At 52.8% G+C, this 20,184-nt stretch overlaps 1 protein-coding gene across 9 annotated transcripts in view; it reads right to left on the bottom strand.

The window, feature by feature from the left end:
- The window catches only part of shf (WNT inhibitory factor 1), a 415,400-nt gene that overhangs the window by 137,154 nt on the left and 258,062 nt on the right, over positions 1-20,184 (bottom strand). The gene's annotated exons all lie outside the window — the stretch shown is intronic.

Genomic DNA, 20,184 nt, shown 5'->3' with positions numbered 1-20,184 from the left:
GGCGGCCATGGGCAACGTTTTCACACGTAAACAGTATTGATAATTTGAACAACGTACAAGCAGATGAAATCGTTTTTTTTTCTTTATTTAAATATTACAGTGCAAGTGGTTGGAATTTGAAAGCAAGAACGAACTTGTTGGTACAACTGCACAGATGTTCCGAAAATAATTATCCCCCCCCCCCTCGCCAGTAACACTTTTGTTGAAGTGCTTATTTTTTATCTGTATACTACGTGCGCCTGCTGTATTCTTTCGCGTTGTAACTTTTCGCAAGCAAGCAGTGTTGCTGTAACTGGAACACTCAAGGCACACAAGACAGAAAAATAATCGATTGTTGGCTTTTACGTGCAACACCACGATCTGATTATGGGCACGCCGTAATGAGAGACTCCGAATTAATTTCGCCCAGCTGGGGTTCTTTAACGTGCCCCCTATGGACGGGACGCTGGCGTCCTTGCATATCGCCTCCATGGAAATGCGGCCGCCGCGCCCGCGATTTTATCCCGCGACATCCCGCCATCAATCCGCCTGCGCGTACTTTCGTCGCACTGGGCCAACAATGGCGGTCGGAGTGCGCTGGAGTAGTAGTAGTAGTGAAAACTTTATTGAAAATGTCCGGCGATTTGGGCGGGGTTGGGCCATAAGCACCCCAGCCTAGGTGACGGCCTCGAGTCCTTGGACTCGGGCGGCTTCCTCGGCGTGCCGGACGGCCCACAGTTGATCGGCGAGGTCGTGGCTGAGCAGGGCCGCCTCCCAACGCGCCCCTCGGTTCGAGACTGCCATTTCTATCCCGTTCGTCGGGGACTCCTGCTGCTGGCTACCGGTGCATGCCCACAGCATGTGCTGCAGCGTCGCTCTGGCTCCGCACGTTTTACAGTCGTCGGACGGATAAATGTCGGGGTAGCAGAGATGAAGGATCGCCGGGTTAGGATATGTGTGTGTCTGCAATTGCCTTAAGGCAACCGCCTGTTTCTTGTTTAGTTTGGCGTGCGGTGGTGGGTATTTACACCTGTTCAATCTGTAGTGTTGCGTGATGTCTCTGAAAGTGGTCATGCGATCCCCCCCCCGTCCACTCCCGCATCGCTCTCGCGGTGGGCGAGACGTCGGGATTGCCGGCGGGCGCCGCGGCTCGGCATGCAAGTCCTCGAGCCGTGGCGTGGGCCGTCTCGTTTCCCGGGAGCGGAGGGTCCGTGTGGGCGGGGGTCCATACGAGGAAACTGTCGTTTTTGCGGCAAATATTGCCCTGTTCAATTTGGAGAATGCGGGCCGCTTCCCGGGAGATCCGGCCGCTAGCGTAGTTGCGTATCGCTGCCTGCGAGTCGCTCATTATCACCTCGGCATCCGTGGTGGCCACCGCGAGGGCTATCGCTGCTTCCTCGGCTGCCTCCGTCTCTTCCGTGCGTATCGCCGCGCTCGCGACGCAAGTTCCGCTATTGTCCGTGATTGCGACCGCGAAGCCACGTTGCCGCTCGTAACGGGCCGCATCTACGTGGACAGTTTCTTTGTTGCTGCCGTATTTCTTTTGTAAATCTCGCGCGCGCCTGTTGCGCCGGCCAACGTGATGCGTCGGGTGCATGTTCTTGGGCAACGGCGAAACGGCGATGCGCTCGCGAATCGGTGTGGGTATCGCGACCTTTTCGCCCTGCTGTGTGTAGTAGCTGATGCCCCGCGTCTCGAGGATGTGTCGTCCGGTTCTGCTTTTTGACAAACGCTCGTACTGCGCGACGTTGTGCGCTTCTATTATCTCGTCTAGGGTATTGTGCAGACCCAGTTCGAGAAATTTATCCGTACTGGTATTGATCGGCAATCCTATGGCACGTTTGTACGCCTTGCGCATGAGGCGGTCTAGTTTACTTCGTTCTGCCACTTGAGGTAGGAGGCGACGTACTTTATGTGACTAGTTACGAACGCCTGTACCAGGCGGATCGTATTGCTTTCTTTCATTCCACTATGTTTGTTCGTGATACGTACATCTCAGTAACCGCATCGTTTCATTGACCGCACGCTCTAGTCTGCGTACGGTTTCGCCGTTGTGGCCGTTGTCCGACAGGTGCAAGCCCAGTACCCTAATTTTGTGAACATGCGGGATGACGGTGCCGTCAGATGTGACTACTCATTTCTCTGTCGGCGCGCTCGGCTGCGGAGTCGGCGTTCTTGGGTTTGCGACCCCTGCGCGTGGGTCTGTAAAGCAGGAGCTCCGATTTGGCCGCGGAGCATTCGAGGCCCGTGTCACGCAGATACTCCTGCACCGCGTCGACAGCCGCCTGTAAGGTTTGCTCTACGTGGCCGTCATTTCCCTCAGCAACCCAGAGCGTAATGTCATCAGCGTACAAGCTGTGGTGGAGGCCTTCTATCTCTGCCAGTTCCTGGGGTAGTCCGAGAAGCACGACCTTAAAGAGCATGGGCGAGATGACAGAGCCCTGCGGTGTGCCCGTGCAACCTATGTCTATGTCTTGCAATTCCAGTCCGCCGATCACTACGCGGGCATGGCGACCCGTAAGGAAGTCCCGTACGTAGTCGTAAGTTCTCTCGCCCAGTCCCAATGCTCGTATGCTTTCAAGTATCACGGCGTGTTTCACGTTGTCGAACGCCTTTTTGAGGTCAAGACCGAGTATTGCTTTTGTGGATCGCGTGGGATTGTCTACGATGTGGTGTTTGAGTTGAATCATGACGTCCTGCGTAGAAAAGCCACGACGGAACCCTAGCATCGTGTGCGGCAGCATGTCTCGGTCCTCGAGGTAGTTGGTAAGGCGAGTGAGAACCGCGTGTTCCATGACCTTGCCGACGCAGGACGTCAGGGATATTGGTCGAAGATTGCCGATCTGTACCCGTTTGCCCGGTTTGGGGATCATAATTATGCGCGCCGTTTTCCACGAGCTCGGTATCGTGCCGGCATTCCAGCACACGTTAATGTAATCCGTCAGCCGTTCTATCGACTCGTCGTCGAAGTTGCGGAGCATTTTATTGGTTACGCCGTCCGGGCCCGACGCCGATTTTCTGTTGAGGTTGTGCAGTACCGCCCTCACCTCTGCTACGCTAAAATCCTCATCTAGATGCGCGTTACTCTGCCCCGCGTACGCCGGATGCGCGACGGTGCTAGTTGCCTTGACGTAACGGGTTCGCACGGCTTCTAGAAAGTCCGCGGACGTGCCTTCGTAGTCGTGTACTAGCTTGTTGATCTTATGCGCGTGCGCTTATTTGGTCTCCTCAGGATCCAAGAGATGCCGGAGGAGGTGCCATGTCTTGGCCATTCCTAGCTGGTTCTCCATACCGTTGCAGGTCTCCTCCCATTGCGTTTTGCATACCTGCAATGCGTGGTCTTCTATGTCTCTGTTTAGCCGTGCTATGCGTCTGCGTAGCGTTCGATTGTGTCGTTGACGCTTCCACCTGTCTTGTAAGCTGCGCTTGGCTTCCCACATGTGTAGGAGTTTACTATCTATCACCTCTAGGTGTGCTTCCTGCGGTACTTTCCGCGTTGCCGCTTCAACGTCCCTCCAGAGCGTCGCGGTCCAGCTTTCGATGTCGTCGATAACCTCGCGGTAGCGAGGCTATGGACGTGCGCTGGAAAGAAAAAAAAAATATACAAAAGCGCGACGCCTGCTTCCACGTGACACAGATTGGCCAATGGGGGACAAATGGGAGTGGAGGAGGTTGAAGCGACAAGAGGCGTGGAGGAGGAAACGCAGGGGAGAGCGACAGCGGGAGAGAATATCTAAAAATGGCTCTATTTTTGGAAAATTGAGGGGCTTTACGTGCAGCACGCGGTCCCGTGTTTACGCTAGGCGTTATCACGACTGTACCTAGATGACGCTTATATCGACACGTTTTTCGAAACCGCTACATGTTCCGCAAATCCCAACTTTCACCATTTGTATTTGTTTGCTGTGGTGCACAATATGCGTTTCCTGCGTCTCGTCTGCCCGTGCTCTCCTCTGGCACCCCGCTATGCTTCACGAGTTGTGTTTGGCACAACGTTTGACTTGTAATGCGGGTGTTTTTATGGTTCCGTACGCTGCCACGTTCTAAGCGCATCTCGCGTATCATGGGTACACGCTACGGGACTTTGAGAGCGAATGGGACAGTCCACTGTAGATGGACGGTAATCCCTTGATCGGTAGGTCTGTTATCATCCAACTCTATTTTCTAATTTGTTATACCGCAGGCGAAACGACACAAACATAGAAGATACATGGGACAACACGTAGCGCTGTGTGTTGTCTGATGTACCTTCTATGTCTATGTCGTCGTGCCTGGGCTACAGCGCGTTAAAAGATGAATTCCATATAGCTCATATTGACGCGAAATAAGTTTGCACGTGATGACACGGGTCCCTTAAGGCGAGAACGACGAAGTTCGTGGTTGCGCGCGCGCTCTCCGAGAACCAGCTATCGCTAAAGGCAGACGTTTTTTGCCAATCTGTCGGTGGTAAACTGTTTTAGTTGTAATAGCTGGGTGACATTTCTCGTGGACGTGCGGGGTACGGTCAACGTTAAGATCTCCGGAGCATAGCCCAGACCTAAGCCCGACGAGTAGTTCAGCCGAGCTTAACCCTGTGCACGTACGTGGCAGCCGACGTCTCCAGTGACTCCAGTCACAGCACGGTCTGCTACCCGAACGAACTAGGATGACGAATCAACCACCTCCTGCCACTCCTGCAGCATCGCACGTTGTCGTCAATCACATCCGGACGCCGAATCTGTTCCACGGAAGTGCTTCAGAAGACGCCGACGACTGGCTTGACCATTTTGACCGGGTTGCCAACCTCAACGACTGGAACCACGAGCGTAAGCTACGCTACGTGTACTTCGCTCTTAAGGATTCCGCGAAAACATGCTTTGAGAACCACGAGGCGACACTGACGTCATGAGAGTAATTTCGTAGGCAGTTCCTCAATGCCTTCGCCAGGGCGGACAGGAAGGAGAGGGCGGAGTTAGCGTTGGAGGCAAGAATTCAAGGCACGAATGAGCGAGTGACAGCGTACGTAGAAGACATGAATCGGCTTTTCGGACGTGCGGACCCTTCTGTGACCGAAACAAAGAAGGTGCGCCATCTCACGCGCGGCGTCAAAGAAGAAATCTTTGCTGGCTTCATTCGAAATCCGCCGACGACACTTGCAGAGTTCCATGACGAAGCCACTACTATGGAAAAGGCCCTTCAACAGCGGGCCAGGCAGAACAATCACGACGCCATGATTTCAAGGGAGCTTTCAGCCGCTACCCTCGGTAACCACGTTGGCGTCTTGCGAGAACTCATCAGGCCTGTCGTCAAGGAGGAACTGCAAAAGATGCAGACGACCACTGGCCCTGTGGGACAACTTTCCGTTGCGGAAATGGTGCGCGCCGAGGTCCGACAGGCCATCCATATCCCTGGACAGTACGAGGCACCACAGCAAGGACCGCACGCCGAAGTGAGTTACGCTGAAGCAGTACGCCGTCTGCCACCCTCAAGTGCAGGCAGCATGGTACGCCCCACTCAACAAATGGACGTAAGCTTCAGGCCGCCTCGCAGCCCACTGCACATCGCCGAAGCAAGGACTAGGAAGAGCGACGTCTGGCGCATCACAGACTACAAGCCCCTTTGTTTTCATTGTGGCGAGGCCGCACACATCTACAGAATGTGTCCTTATCGTCATGTGGGGCTCCGTGGATTCTCACTGAATGCACCTCGTCCACGACCTGGTGAGCGGCCGCCGGAAATAGAGAGTTTCGTCGCGAATCGTCGCAATGTTGATCAGCGACGGCAGGAGCCCTGTTCGTCGTCTCTTGCTCGTTACAGGTCACCATCACCAAGCCAAGCCTTTACCCGCGGCGCTCTGAGACGCCGCTCGCCTAGCCCAGCGGGTCGGGAAAACTGAGTTCAGCGACCTCCGGAGGTGAGGCCGCTGACGACGACCGTACGCAAGATCCTCCACTACGACGACAACAACGAAAACAGAACGACGCAGACGTACAGACGGAGTCAAACACCTTACGAGAGGTAGTAACGTCGAACATTCCCGTCACCATAGACGACGAAGAAACAACGGCGTTAATCGACACTGGAGCGGACACCTCAGTTATGAGCATGGACCTTGCCTGCAAGCTGAAGAAAGTTTCTACCGAGTGGACTGGGTCGCAGATTCGCACTGCAGGAGGCCATCTGCTAACCCCGGTAGGAAGATGCACAGCGCAAGTGAGCATTCGTGGGTTTATGTACCTCGGAGATTTCGTTATCCTCCCAAGCTGTTCGAGGGACCTAATTCTGGGAATGGACTTTCTGCAGGCTAATGGAGCTGTGATTAACTTACAAAAGTCGCGGGTAACGTTTTCGACGGCGCAGGCCTTAGCAGGGAGCAGCACTGACGACACGCATGTCAACGCCTTGAGGATTGTTGACGAGAACCTCACGGTGCCGCCAAGGAGCAGCGTAGTGACCCTCGTCACCTGCGACGCATTCGACGGCTATGAGGGTATTGCCGAGGCAAATATCCCGCTGCTGCTCGAAAGACACATCTGCATCGCCCGGGGCCTTGTTCGAATACAGCATAAGTGCTCGCAATTTTGTTGACAAACTTCAGCCATGAGTATCAGCACGTCCCTCAAGGTACAGCTGTGGCATTCCTGAACGACATTGCTGACTTCTCCGACATCGGCACGTTACAAGTGACTTCACCGGATGCAACAACTCACGCCAGCCTGAATACCCGCGTCCACATTAATGCTGACTTAGCAGATGTACAGAAGGATCAGCTGCTGAGCCTACTGACAGAATTCTCCTGCTGTTTTTCCGCGGAATCCAAAGTCCAGCGCACTTCCGTTACGCAACACCGGATCGTTACAGAGGAGTTGGCGCAGCCTGTTCGTCAGCATCCGTATCGCGTGTAACCTATGGAGCGGGAGGCGATTAAGCGTCAAGTTCAAGAAATGCTAAATGATGACGTCATCCAGCCGTCAAGTCCGTGGGCATCGCCTGTCGTACTAGTAAAAAAGAAAGACAACACACTCCGGCTTGTGCGTTGACTACAGACGGCTTAACCGAGTCACCAAACGCGACGTTTATCCCCTGCCACGGATCGATGACGCTTTGGACCGTCTGCGTCATGCTCAGTTCTTTACTTTGTTAGACCTAAAGTCAGGCTACTGGCAAATCGAAGTGGACGAGCGTGACCGTGAAAAAACCGCCTTCGTGACTCCCGATGGGCTGTACGAATTTAAAGTGCTTCCTTTCGGTGTCTGTTCCGCTCCTGCTACGTTCCAACGAATGATGGACACTGTACTCGTTGGACTAAAGTGGCAGACGTGTCTAGTGTACCTAGACGACGTTGTTATGTTTTCCAGCACGTTCGATGAACATCTCGCCCGGCTACGAAGTGTCCTTACCGCAATACGTAAGGCCAACCTCACCATCAAGCCTGCAAAATGTTACTTTGGCTTCCAGGAACTCAAGTTGCTAGGCCACGTGGTCAGCTCCCAAGGAGTACGACCAGACCCAGAAAAACTCGCTGCCGTTGCCGAGTTTCCTCGTCCTAAAGACAAAAAGGCTGTTCAGCGGTTCCTGGGCCTCTGCGCTTACTACCGTCGTTTCGTTGAAGGCTTCTCAAGGATTGCTGAACCGCTCACGAGACTGACGCGACAAGATGTGCCCTTTGCGTGGACGAAAGACCAAGAGCAGGCCTTCACCGAATTGCGTAAACGCCTTCAATTCGCTCCAGTGCGGGCGAATTTTGATGACACCACGGCAACTGAAATACACACCGAAGTCAGCAACGTAGGACTCGGGGCCATTCTAGTTCAATGGCAAGATGGCGCAGAACGTGTAATTGCGTACGCGAGTCGTAGTCTGACAAAAGCAGAAGCTAATTATTCAACGACCGAAAAAGAATGCTTAGCAGTCGTGTGGGCCATCAGCAAGTTCCGACCCTACTTATACGGCCGGCCATTTCGAGCGATCAGCGATCACCACTCGCTCTGCTGGCTTGCCAATCTACGAGACCCGTCTGGTCGCCTCGCTCGTTGGAGCCTCCGCCTTCAGGAATACGACATAACTGTTGTCTACAGATCCGGCCATAAGCATAGCGACGCTGACTGCTTGTCATGTTCTCCTATTCCCTTGACATCCTCCGACTTGGAGCTAGATTTGCCATTTCTTGGTGTCGTCGACGTGGTGCGCATGGCTGGCTATCAACGTGCAGACTCTGAGCTGCTTCCAGTCATCCGATATCTCTAGGGAGCTGACGTTGTTGTCCCACGCCCACTTTCACGAGGATTGACGTCGTACTCCCTGCGAAACGATGTCCTGTACAAGAAAAATTTCGAGAACAGCCAGGAAACGTTCCTTCTCGTCGTTCCGACGGCACTGCGCGAGGAAGTTTTACAGGCGTGTCACGACGGTCCCTGTGCCGGCCACTTAGGCGTCGCGAGGACATTAGCGCGCATACGCAAAATACTATTGGCCACACCTATTTTTGTCGGTTCAGCGCTATGTGCGAACGTGCCGTGACTGTCAGAGGCGTAAAGTTCCACCCGTCAAGCCTGCCGGCCTCTTTCGGCCTTTGGATCCGCCTCCGGTGCCGTTCCAGCAAGTGGGAATGGACCTTCTTGGGCCGTTCCCCACGTCATCTTTGCAAAATAAGTGGATTATCGTGGCAATTGACTGTTTAACTCGCTATGCGGAGACGAAAGCTGTGCCGCGAGGAACTGCTGGTGAAATTGCCAGCTTCTTCGTCCACAACATCGTGCTTCGCCACGGTGCACCCGCTGTACTCATTACTAACCGCGGTGCAGCGTTTACAGCGGAGTTATTGCAACAAGTCCTCACACTGACGCACACCGACCACCGAAAGACCACAGCCTTACATCCCCAAACTAACGGCTTAACAGATTGCCTAAACAGAACATTAGCCGACATGGTCTCCATGTACATTGATGTGGAACACAAAACATGGGATGAAATTTTGCCATACGTCACGTTTGCTTACAATACCGCTGTGCAGGAGACCACCGAGTTTACACCATTCGAGCTTGTTCACGGACGTCGCGTTACAACCCCCTTAGACGCCATGCTCCCGGTAGACCACGGAGCCACAAGGAATGACACCACTGAAGATTTCGTCGAGAAAGCCGAGGAAGCTCGCCAGCTTGCTCGGAATCGCATCCGCACCCAGCAGAGTACCGACGCCTACCGTTACAACCGGACCTGACGGAATGTCCAGTACTTACCAGGCGACCGCGTGTGGGTGTTGACACCTATCCGACACCGTGGGTTCTCAGAGAAATTGTTGCGCCGCTATTTCGGCCCCTATGAAGTTGTACGCCGCCTCAGTGATGTGAACTACAAGGTGGTGCCTCAAAGCTTTGATCCTGGTTCGAACCGACGCTGTCCCCGTGCTGAAGTCGTCCACGTAGTACAAGCCGTACTACGCACGCGAGGGATAAGCAACCCTCACAAACCACTTCAGCGTTGTGTACATTCCTGTATGTTTTTTTTTCTTTTCATGTTGGCACTCTTGCCCATAGTGCGCGCCCGCTGCCCTTGAAGCGACCGGGCCGGTCGCTTTTGAGAGGGGAGCAATGACGCGAAATAAGTTTGCACGTGATGACACGGGACGCTTAAGGCGAGAACGACGAAGCTCGTGGTTGCGCGCGCGCTCTCCGAGGACCAGCCATCGCTAAAGGCAGATGTTGTTTTGCCTATCTGTCGGTGGTAAACTGTTTTAGTTGTAATAGCTGGGTGACAATATATAGCAATTGAACCTAAATCGTGGAGCTCCACTTGCACCCCTCAGCGGTGAAGTCGCCGAGGGGCGCTAATGGAGGGGAACGACAGCGTTTTTCGGAACACTGCTTGATCCCGCTTGACTAATTGTGCAGGTTCGTTTTCATAATTTGTATTCAAGATTTCGTAGTAGCTGCTACAATGTCGTCATGGTGCCCTACCCTCGGGCATGTATTGAGATAATAGCCGATTGTTGGTCTGCTCTGTAACTGATTTTGTGCGGAGATGTGGAGAGTATTTCTGGTCCTAATAAGCTGAAGGAAGCCGTACCCACAATATCATCACGTGCCCAAGTCGATGAAGCAGATAAGCGACCGCGAAGGAGAAAGAGGACGAAGTCAAGACGATTGCACACCGCGCGATCACATCTGAGCCGATGCTTAATGAGTTACTGCCCGAGATGCGCCGGAAGGATCAGTTGCCGCCGTACCCAGTGAAAAAGAAGTTCAGGACGATGAGTACGATTTTTGTCGGTGGATGTACCAGAGATATTTTATGTGAAATGTACAGTCCGCAAGGAGGTCTTCCAGCAATACTGCGAGATCGACGTTACTATGAGGAGCGGAAGCACGCCAAAAAGGAGGTGCTGCTGGCGTCGAACACTTTTGATAACCAAATCTTGAAGACGACTCCGACCAAGGGTCAGGTAACTGACACCCCTGTGTAGGGGCAAGTGCCTAAGGAATACAGTCATGCGAAGACTCTTTTTCGTGATGGTTGTCGTCATATGGACAACTATGGCCACTCTTTTCGCAGAAAGAACAGCGCTTCAAGACGTAGCACAAGGGAAGGCTCTTGTGTCCTTTCCGGAAGCGCTGTCCTTTCTGTGATAATTAACCAACTAGCCTGTCAGTCAATGCTTGCACTCCTTTCGATGATGGCGCCGGTGCCTCCGTCTGAGGCGACGGCTACGAGAGAAGAAACTCCAGTCATTCCAAGTGGTAAAAGCGAAGCTTTCTTGCTTCTACCAGCCACGCGCCTCACAGCCTTTTTCGTCTGGCGACAACGCGGAACAGTCTGCGCAGGAGCACCTCCATGCCTACGAGTGCCGCCCACCGTTGAACGCTATTCGGGGCACGTGACCGCAAGGGGCACAGTACGCAAGTTGTCTTTTTCGTGCAGGTTATCCTCCTATGGACAACTATGGCAGCTGCCTTCGTCGCAGGCGACGGCTACGAGGCGCGGGAGGAACTTCCAAGCAGTGGAAGTGCTAAAAGAGAAGCTTTCTTGCTTGCACCAGCCACGGCCACAAACCCTCTTTATTGCGACTATGTGGACACTCCGGGCGCATTTTTGCCGTCGCCGCAATATTCCGTACTAACTCCACGGGCGATAGCGCCGCGCGTCGTACGTGAGAGTGAGAATACGCGAGGGAAGCGGACGATCGCACCTCAATCTGGAGCGCGCCAGCGAACAAAGGGAAGAGCAAGCGCGCCGTTTTCCGTCGCGCGAAAGGCCGCGATGGAATGGGGAGAAGGAAGGCGGCGCGGCGTTGTACTTCGGCAGCGAGTGTGGATTTCGCCATCGGGCGCAAGGGGAACTGACGATCACGGCTCAATCTCACTCGCGATGTATGGACGAAAGCGGGGAGGCAGCGCGGGAGCGAGGGCTTCGACTCCACCACCAAGGTCCATCTAAATAGGCCGTGAAGCTTGGAACGAAAAGTGTGCCAGAACCCATCGCCAAAGATATCAGATAGTAGTGCACGGTTGAAGCGAAACACCGAAACCACAATGTTAGAACCATTGACAAACACTATGTCGTGCCACCTGCCGCGATCAGCAAAACCCGTATACCGCGGATAATTCAAGCATGTTTTCAGGCATTTCAGATATACGGAATAGACTTAGACTGAGGCTACTGACATGACTTGCGCTGACTATCTAGTTAGACCCCCCCCCCCCCCCAGAAAAAAAAATTGTCGAGCAAAAGGAATAAAAGTGACGAGAAGGTTGCAACAGTTGCAAAGTTCACATACAGATTTTCATCAAGTAAAAAAGGTCGTAGTTTGCGTCCATTTATTTCTTCTACATTGCACTTATATTCGTTTTTGCGGGTTTCCGTTTGTGCTCCTGTAGATCACGAGCATGTATTCGCAACTGCTAAATTGCAAGTATTGCAAGTGCAGCGCCAATAGTGACGTCCATAGCTTTCCCTCGCGAAGTGTACAAACAATCTCTAAGTGATCGCAGACGCAGACGGTGTAGCTTAAAGGGACACTAAAGTAAAAATGATTTCTTCTGGATCAGTAAATTACCGTTCTACAACACCAAAAACACCACTCTTACAACGATAAGACGTTTCGTAAGCCAGAAAAAGCGCAATAACGAAATACGGGTGGCGACGGCTACTTCAGTTCCCGCCCCTGGGGGCTGTGTCGTCTTGGATTTTGATGGTAACTTCTAGGGCCTACTAATTATATATAGCGGTACAGATTGACTACATTGTGTTCTAAAAGAACCGAATATTAAACATGGCAAGTATCGGGAACCTTTATTCAGCCGACACGACTCAAATGCGGAAGCATAATTGGGAATCCGTGACGTCTCGCTGACGTATAGCGGCGCTGGGGTTTCGGCGCGAAATTCAAATACTGATACTTGGACCATCATTTTCTCATCTAATAATTAAACTTTATTTAATGAGTGCCTGCAGGGTTTTCAAACAATGCTTCACTAGTCTAAACTGAATTATTGTTTCGCTTCCCCTTAAAGGAGGCGTCGTAAAGCGATCAGATTGGCTCAAAGCTGAGGCGCGTGGATGGCGCTTGTGCCTCTCGCCATAAAGCGACGCACTCATCGGGCTCCCTTTCACGTCCACTTGAACTACTGTGCTTCAATATGGGGAAACACTGCATTAGCGAACTTGGATAAGCTAAAGGTACTTCGGAAAAGAGCGATTAGGGCAGTAGACGGGATACCATAGCTTGAAAACAACTGCTTATTAAGCATAATACTGTTATGGCGGACGACAAATGCTGGTTGCTACAATCCTCTATTAGTGCAAATCGCGGGAAGCTTGACACATTTCTGAAACTTGCAAACCTTGAACATACTCAAAGTATTTACTTCCGTTGACATAAACCCCTTGGTAAACTCCATTATCACGCCCTATTTACGGTACGCAAAGGCTTAGCCAAACATTACGAAGCACTCTTAACGCATATGGGCAGCAAGATATTGAAATCGACATCCTAAACGCCTACAATGCAATTAGATTGTTTTCGTAACTGCACATTCTTTAAATTATACGGCGTTACATAATTGCTTTCACTAAGCATAGAACTACGACTCCATTTGTTTTCCTCTTTCTTTATTATGCACTATGTGATGCTATATGTACAAATATCCTTTCTGATATAAGTCTATATTGACACGTGTGCTTATCTTTATCGGGCGACCACGTTTCGCCGCTTAACGACTGTAATCGCACAGCGACGGACGCGCCTGCATGTATCCGACGTTTCTGGAAAGTTATCGATGCTTCTACCCGGCTGTCTGTTGTCGCCGAACCTTGTGTTATCTGATTTCAATGCGTAACGCGAATGGTGTAGAACTTTGTGGAAGGCACGCGGGTCCAAACGATTACGTCTGGAACATTCGACGACTGCTCTATAAAAGCCGACGCGCTTGACCCGCTGATCAGATTTTCCGACGATCGCCGACTCTGTTCGCCGCTTTCGTTGTGCTATAAGTGTAGCCCGTTTTGTGGGCACAGGTTCGCCCAATAAAATCTAGTTTTGCCTTTCACAGTATTGCTACTGTGTTCTTAACATCACCACCACGTGACATCTGGTGGAGGTGCTAGTGCGTTCATGTACCGAACGCCCCCGCAAAGCCGCGATCCAAGCCCGAAGCCCGAGGACAAAACCAACATCGCCCAAGACCAGCGTGCTAGCCGCAGACTGCAAGAACTGCACCCAAAGCACGGACTTCTACCTGAGACGACAAAGAAGATCGTGGTCAAGACAACCCCAATGGCTGCCCCAGCGTCCCCCGTTATCCTACAACAACCTCGGGACCCACCAACCTTCCATGGAGCAGCGACTGAAGACCCGGAATCATGGCTGGAGACCTACGAACGAATCGCAACATTCAACAACTGGGACTCCGACGAGAAGCTGCGGCATGTCTACTTCGCCTTAGAAGACACCGCCAGAACTTGGTTTGAGAACAGGGAATCGACCTTGACAACGTGGGACCTGTTCCGTACCGGCCTCCTACGCACCTTTACAAGCGTCGTGCGCAAGGAAAGGGCTGAAGCTATGCTGGACGCCCGAGTGCAGCTGCCAAACGAGAACGTCGCCATCTTTACGGAAGAAATGAGCCGTTTGTTCCGCCACGCCGACCCGGATATGGCCCAGGAGAAGAAAGTCCGCTTACTGATGCGTGGTATAAAGGAGGAACTTTTCGCCGGGATGGTAAGAAGCCCACCGAAGACCGTCGAAGAGTTTCTTCGTGAGGCGACGAACATTGAGAAGACACTCGAGATCCGGAACCGGCAATTCGATCGCCGCACGAACTATACAAACTACGCCGGGGTTCAATCACTGGCCACCGACGACCTACGCGAGACTATCCGAGCTGTCGTGCGGGAGGAGCTACAAAAGCTGTTCCCATCATCACAGCCTCAAGTGGCTTCGATTGCCGACGCCGTGCGTGAGGAGCTCCAACAACAGCTTGGAGTAGCCCCTGAATCGCCGCAGCCTGAGCCGCAAGCGATGACCTACGCCGCCGTCGCGCGCCGTCAAGGTCCCCTCCGCGACCGCGCCAGGGCCCTGTCACGCCGCAGTTCCGTCGTCCAGCGCACCTACGTGAGGAAGACGGACATTTGGCGCGCTCCTGACCACCGCCCGCTCTGCTACCGCTGCGGAGAAGCGGGTCACGTCTACCGACGATGTCCATACCGGGAGATGGGACTGCGAGGTTTCGCCGTGAACGCTCCGCGCCCGCAGCAAGGTGAACGCCCCCGGGATATCGCCGACTACCTCGCCGCTACTCAGTGGAGCTCTCGACGACCGTCGCGTTCGCCATCACCAGGCCGCTACCTGTCGCCGCAGCGCCGACCATACACTGGCCCAGCCCGGGGCCGGTCAGCGAGCCCATATCCGGAAAACTAAAGGCAGCAACCGATGGAGGTGCGGTTGCTGTTCGTCGAACTGACGAAGATCCTCCGCCGCCGACGAAGACGCCGAAGAAACCATCTCGACGACATAATAACGACACGCCGCCATCCCGAGGAGGTCAGGAAGCCAAGACTACACCGACGAAAGACGACTTGACGATGCGACGTACCAGCTTCAGTTCAACACGACGCAGCCGTGATCCGACGCCAAGACCCAACTGCAATGCAAGACAAAGAACCACCGACCTCGACGTGCTTCTAGACGGCCACGCAGTCACCGCCTTAGTCGACACAAGCGCCGATTACTCAGTCATGAGTGGACACATCGCCGTCCAGTTAAAGAAGGTTCAGACTGCATGGGAAGGCCCTCAAATTCGGACCGCTGGACGACACCTGATTACGCCGACAGGAATGTGCACGGCAAGAATTACCATTCACGACCGCACTTACCCTGTCACCTTCGTTATCCTCCAACAGTGTTCACGAGACGTCATTCTCGGCATGGACTTCCTCAACCAACACGGCGCAGTCATCGACCTGAAGTCGAAGTCCATAACGCTGTCGGAAGATCATACGATACCGCCGGAGAGCCCTCGTAGTCACCACGCCTTGAGTGTGCTCGAACATCAAGTGAGCATCCCGCCTCGCTCCAGCATTGTTATTTCGGTCGGCACCGAAACACTCGCTGACGTAGAAGGCGTCATCGAAGGTGACCAACGTCTACTGCTAGACCGTGAAATTTGAGTCGCAAGAGGGATCGCTCGACTGCACGGAGGAAACACGAAAGTGTTGCTGACAAACTTCAGCCAGGTTTCAAGCACATCAGCAAGGGCATGACGATCGCATACATCGAGGAAATTCTGGAAAACAGCAATGCGTTTGTCCTCTCGGATTCCGCAGCATCTACCCCGACGACCTTAGTTCCCGAGCCAGACTTCGACATAAATCCAAGTCTCCCCGCGATTACGCAACAACAGCTCAGAAGTCTACTTCGACGATACAAAGAGTGCTTTTCGACGTCATCAAGGATTCGACGAACCCCAGTCGCAAAGCATCGCATAATAACCGAAGACGGCGCTCGGCCTCTCCGCCAGAGCCCATACCGAGTTTCGACGCGAGAACGCGAAGCTATAAGGCACCAAGTCGACGAAATGCTGCGCGACGACATCATCCAGCCGTCCAAAAGCCCGTGGGCATCTCCTGTAGTCTTGGTGAAAAAAAAGGACGGAACCCTGCGTTTCTGCGTCGATTATCGTCGTCTGAACAAGATCACGAAGAAGGACGTATACCCCCTCCCACGGATAGACGATGCACTAGATCGGCTCTGCAACGCTAAATACTTCTCGTCAATGGCCCTCAAGTCTGGCTAATGCCAAATAGAAGTCGGCGAGAGAGATCGCGAAAAGACGGCCTTCATCACCCCAGACGGCCTCTACGAGTTCAAGGTTATGCCATTCGGACTGTGCTCGGCGCCTGCAACGTTCCAGCGCGTGATGGACACGGTTTTAGCAGGATTGAAGTGGCAGACCTGTCTCGTTTACTTGGATGACGTCGTCGTCTTCGCCGGAAATTTCGACGATCACCTGAGGCGGCTTGCGACAGTACTAGAGGCCATCAAGTCATCAGGGCTCACTCTGAAGGCGGAAAAGTGCCGATTCGCTTACGATGAGCTTTTGTTTCTAGGCCACGTCATCAGCAAATCAGGAGTACGCCCCGACCCACAGAAGACAGCTGCCATCGCAAAGTTCCCGCAGCCAACCGACAAGAAGGCAGTGCGCAGATTCCTTGGCATGTGTGCCTGCTATAGGCGCTTTGTCAAGGACTTTTCACGCATCGCGGAGCCGCTAACACATCTAACCAAATGTGATGTCGAGTTCAAGTGGGAAACGCCGCAGGCCAAGGCATTTCAAGAACTCGAACGACGCATGCAGTCGCCGCCGGTACTTGCACACTTCGACGAGGACGCCGATACCGAAATCCACACTGACGCCAGTAGCCTAGGCCTCGGTGCCGTCCTAGTTCAGAGGAAAGAAGGACTTGAACGGGTGATATCGTATGCTAGCCGGTCGCTGTCAAAAGCGGAAAGCAATTATTCTACGACTGAAAAGGAATGCCTCGCCATCATTTGGGCTACAGCTAAATTCCGCCCTTACCTCTATGGCAGGCCATTGAAGGTCGTCAGCGACCACCACGCGTTGTGTTGGCTAGCTAACTTAAAGGACCCTTCAGGACGGCTGGCGCGGTGGAGCCTCAGACTACAAGAATATGACGTCACGGTAATATACAAGTCCGGAAGAAAACACTCCGACGCCGACTGCTTATCACGCGCCCCCATCGATCCCCCGCCGCAAGACGACGAGGACGACGACGCCTTCCTTGGGATAATAAGCGCGGAAGACTTCACTAAACAGCAACGAGCAGACCCGGAGCTAAAAGGCCTCGTCGAGTATTTGGAAGGGAACACCCACGTTGTCCCTAGGGCATTTAAGCGCGGGTTTTCTTCGTTCACGCAACAACCTGCTCGTGAAGAAGAACTTCTCACCAGTCCGCGCCAGCTACCTTCTTGTTGTACCCTCAGCGCTGCGTCCAGAAATACTGCACGCCCTACACGACGATCCAACCGCTGGGCACCTGGGGTTCTCCCGGACGCTGTCGAGAATACAGGAAAGGTATTACTGGCCGCGTCTGACCGCCGACGCCGCCCGTTACGTCGAGACATGCCGAGACTGTCAACGACGCAAGACACCACCGACAAGGCCAGCAGGATTACTACAGCCGATCGAACCTCCTCGCCGACCGTTCCAGCAGATTGGGATGGATTTGTTGGGGCCGTTTCCGATGTCAACATCCGGGAATAAGTGGATCGTCGTGGCGACGGACTATCTCACCCGCTTTGCTGAAACTAAAGCTCTACCAAAAGGCAGCGCAGCCGAAGTGGCGAAATTTTTCGTCGAGAACATCCTGCTGCGACATGGTGCTCCAGAAGTCCTCATCACCGACAGAGGAACGGCTTTTACAGCAGAGCTCACCCAGGCCATTCTGCAGTATAGCCAGACAATCCACAGGAGGACAACTGCCTACCATCCGCAGACGAATGGTCTCACGGAGCGCCTGAACAAGACCCTCGCCGACATGCGAGCAATGTACGTCGACGTCGAGCACAAGACGTGGGACGCGGTCCTGCCGTATGTAACCTTCGCTTACAACACGGCAGTGCAAGAAACAACACAGATCACGCCGTTTAAGCTGGTTTACGGCAGGATCCCGACAACGACGCTCGACGCCATGCTGCCCCACGTCACTGACGAAGAGAATGTTGACGTCGCTAGCTATCTGCAGCGCGCCGAAGAAGCCCGACAGCTCGCCCGCCTACGGATCAAGAACCAACAGAGGACCGACAGCCGACACTACAACCTCCGACGACGCTTCGTCGAGTACCAGCCCGGCGACCGTGTTTGGGTTTGGACACCGATACGCCGACGAGGTCTGAGTGAGAAACTATTGCGCCGCTATTTCGGACCCTACAAGGTCATTTGACGTATTGGCGCACTGGACTATGAGGTCGTGCCAGACGGAATTTCGCATTCACAGCGGCGCCGCGCACGATCTGAAGTGGTCCACGTGGTGCGTCTGAAACCCTTTTACGGACGCTGACGAACTTCCTTATTTTATTGTTTTCTTTGCTACGGGTGTTTTTCTTTATTACTTTCGTTTGTATGCAGCATCGGGTCGATGCTTTTTAAGAGGGGGGTATTGACACGTGTGCTTATCTTTATCGGGCGACCACGTTTCGCCGCTTAACAACTGTAATCGCACAGCGACGGACGCACCTGCATGTATCCGACGTTTCTGGTGCTTCTACCCGGCTGTCTGTTGTCGCCGAACCTTGTGTTATCTGATTTCATCGCGTAACGCGAATGGTGTAGAACTTTGTGGAAGGCACGCGGGTCCAAACGATTAGTCTGGAACATTCGACGACTGCTCTATAAAAGCCGACGCGCTTGACCCGCTGATCAGATTTTCCGACGATCGCCGACTCTGTTCGCCGCTTTCGTTGTGCTATAAGTGTAGCCTGTTTTGTGGGCACAGGTTCGCCCAATAAAATCTAGTTTTGCCTTTCACAGTACTGCTGCTGTGTTCTTAACGTCACCACCACGTGACAATATTAATTATTTGTGTTCACTTGTGTATTTACCCTGTCACTTCAATTATTCGCTTCTTGCGTGTGTAATTATTCGATTTTGCGCGCATATTTACCCTGTAATTGCTGCCATAGGGTGCTTAGTGAAGCTGCAGTATCCGCAGCTTTTTCGCCATCTCCCCTTTTTTACAGATGTATTTGTTTGGTGAAAAATGAACGCTGGTGATGATACATTTGAGGGCATGCTTCCGCATACCAAAACAGCTCCAGTGGAATTTCTGCATGCAACGTACGACGTACCACCTAGCGGTATAAGCGGGTCAATCGCAGTAAACAACATACGCTAAATCACTAAGCGCCAGTATGTAACACACGCATTTCATTATGAAAAACATAAACCTCCTCAACAGCATGAACAAATTATTTGTAGTAATTTTTGTTGTAACCAAGAAGCGTTCCTTGTTTTCCACATTCTCGCTTGGTTTGTGACGTTCAATTCCAGAAAAATATATGTGCGCAGATTGGCCTCTGTTTTTACTTTCGTTTTCGTTACGTCATGCGGACCGCTCCCATGTGAAGCCACCACCAAATTCAACTCTTCGGAAACCGAGTCATTACAGAATACGGCTTACATCGTAGCTTGATGGATCGAGCTATTCGCCGCGTCCGTCGATCGCGGCCCCAATCTATCACGACGAAGGCCTGAGACTGGACGGCAAGTGATCGCTAAGTGCAGACCACCATTATCGCTGTCGCAAGGCCATCCGGCCAGCGTTCGTGCGTGCTGGCTCATCTTCTAAGCCAGTACAAGGACTGGACTGGTGCGCGCCAATGTTAATCGAATCTACGTAACTCGAAGGCGACAGAAGTACGCGGTGCATTCTCTTTGCTTCCGGCTTTTGCGCACGTAAAATGCGAGCCGTTCATAAGCGTTCGACAAGACAGGGAACGGGCTCCGAAAAAAAAAAGCAAACTGCTCGACGTACAGCTGCGTGTATCCAACAAAAATATAAACCGCAGCATAGAAGGCAGGCCGAAAGATTTGTTGCAAAATATTTTCTGTTTGCAGGGAGCGTGAGGCTTACAAGTCCTGACGACGTATCCAAGTATATAATTTTTTTTTAACGCAATGGCAGTGAGACAAACAAGAATAGCTTCTTGCCTAC

Source organism: Dermacentor variabilis, chromosome 9, assembly GCF_050947875.1.
Source record: "Dermacentor variabilis isolate Ectoservices chromosome 9, ASM5094787v1, whole genome shotgun sequence".
Classification (NCBI taxonomy): Eukaryota; Metazoa; Arthropoda; class Arachnida; order Ixodida; family Ixodidae; genus Dermacentor; species Dermacentor variabilis.
Note: the sequence above shows the minus strand (reverse complement) of the source record. Positions and strands in the feature narration are given on the sequence as shown.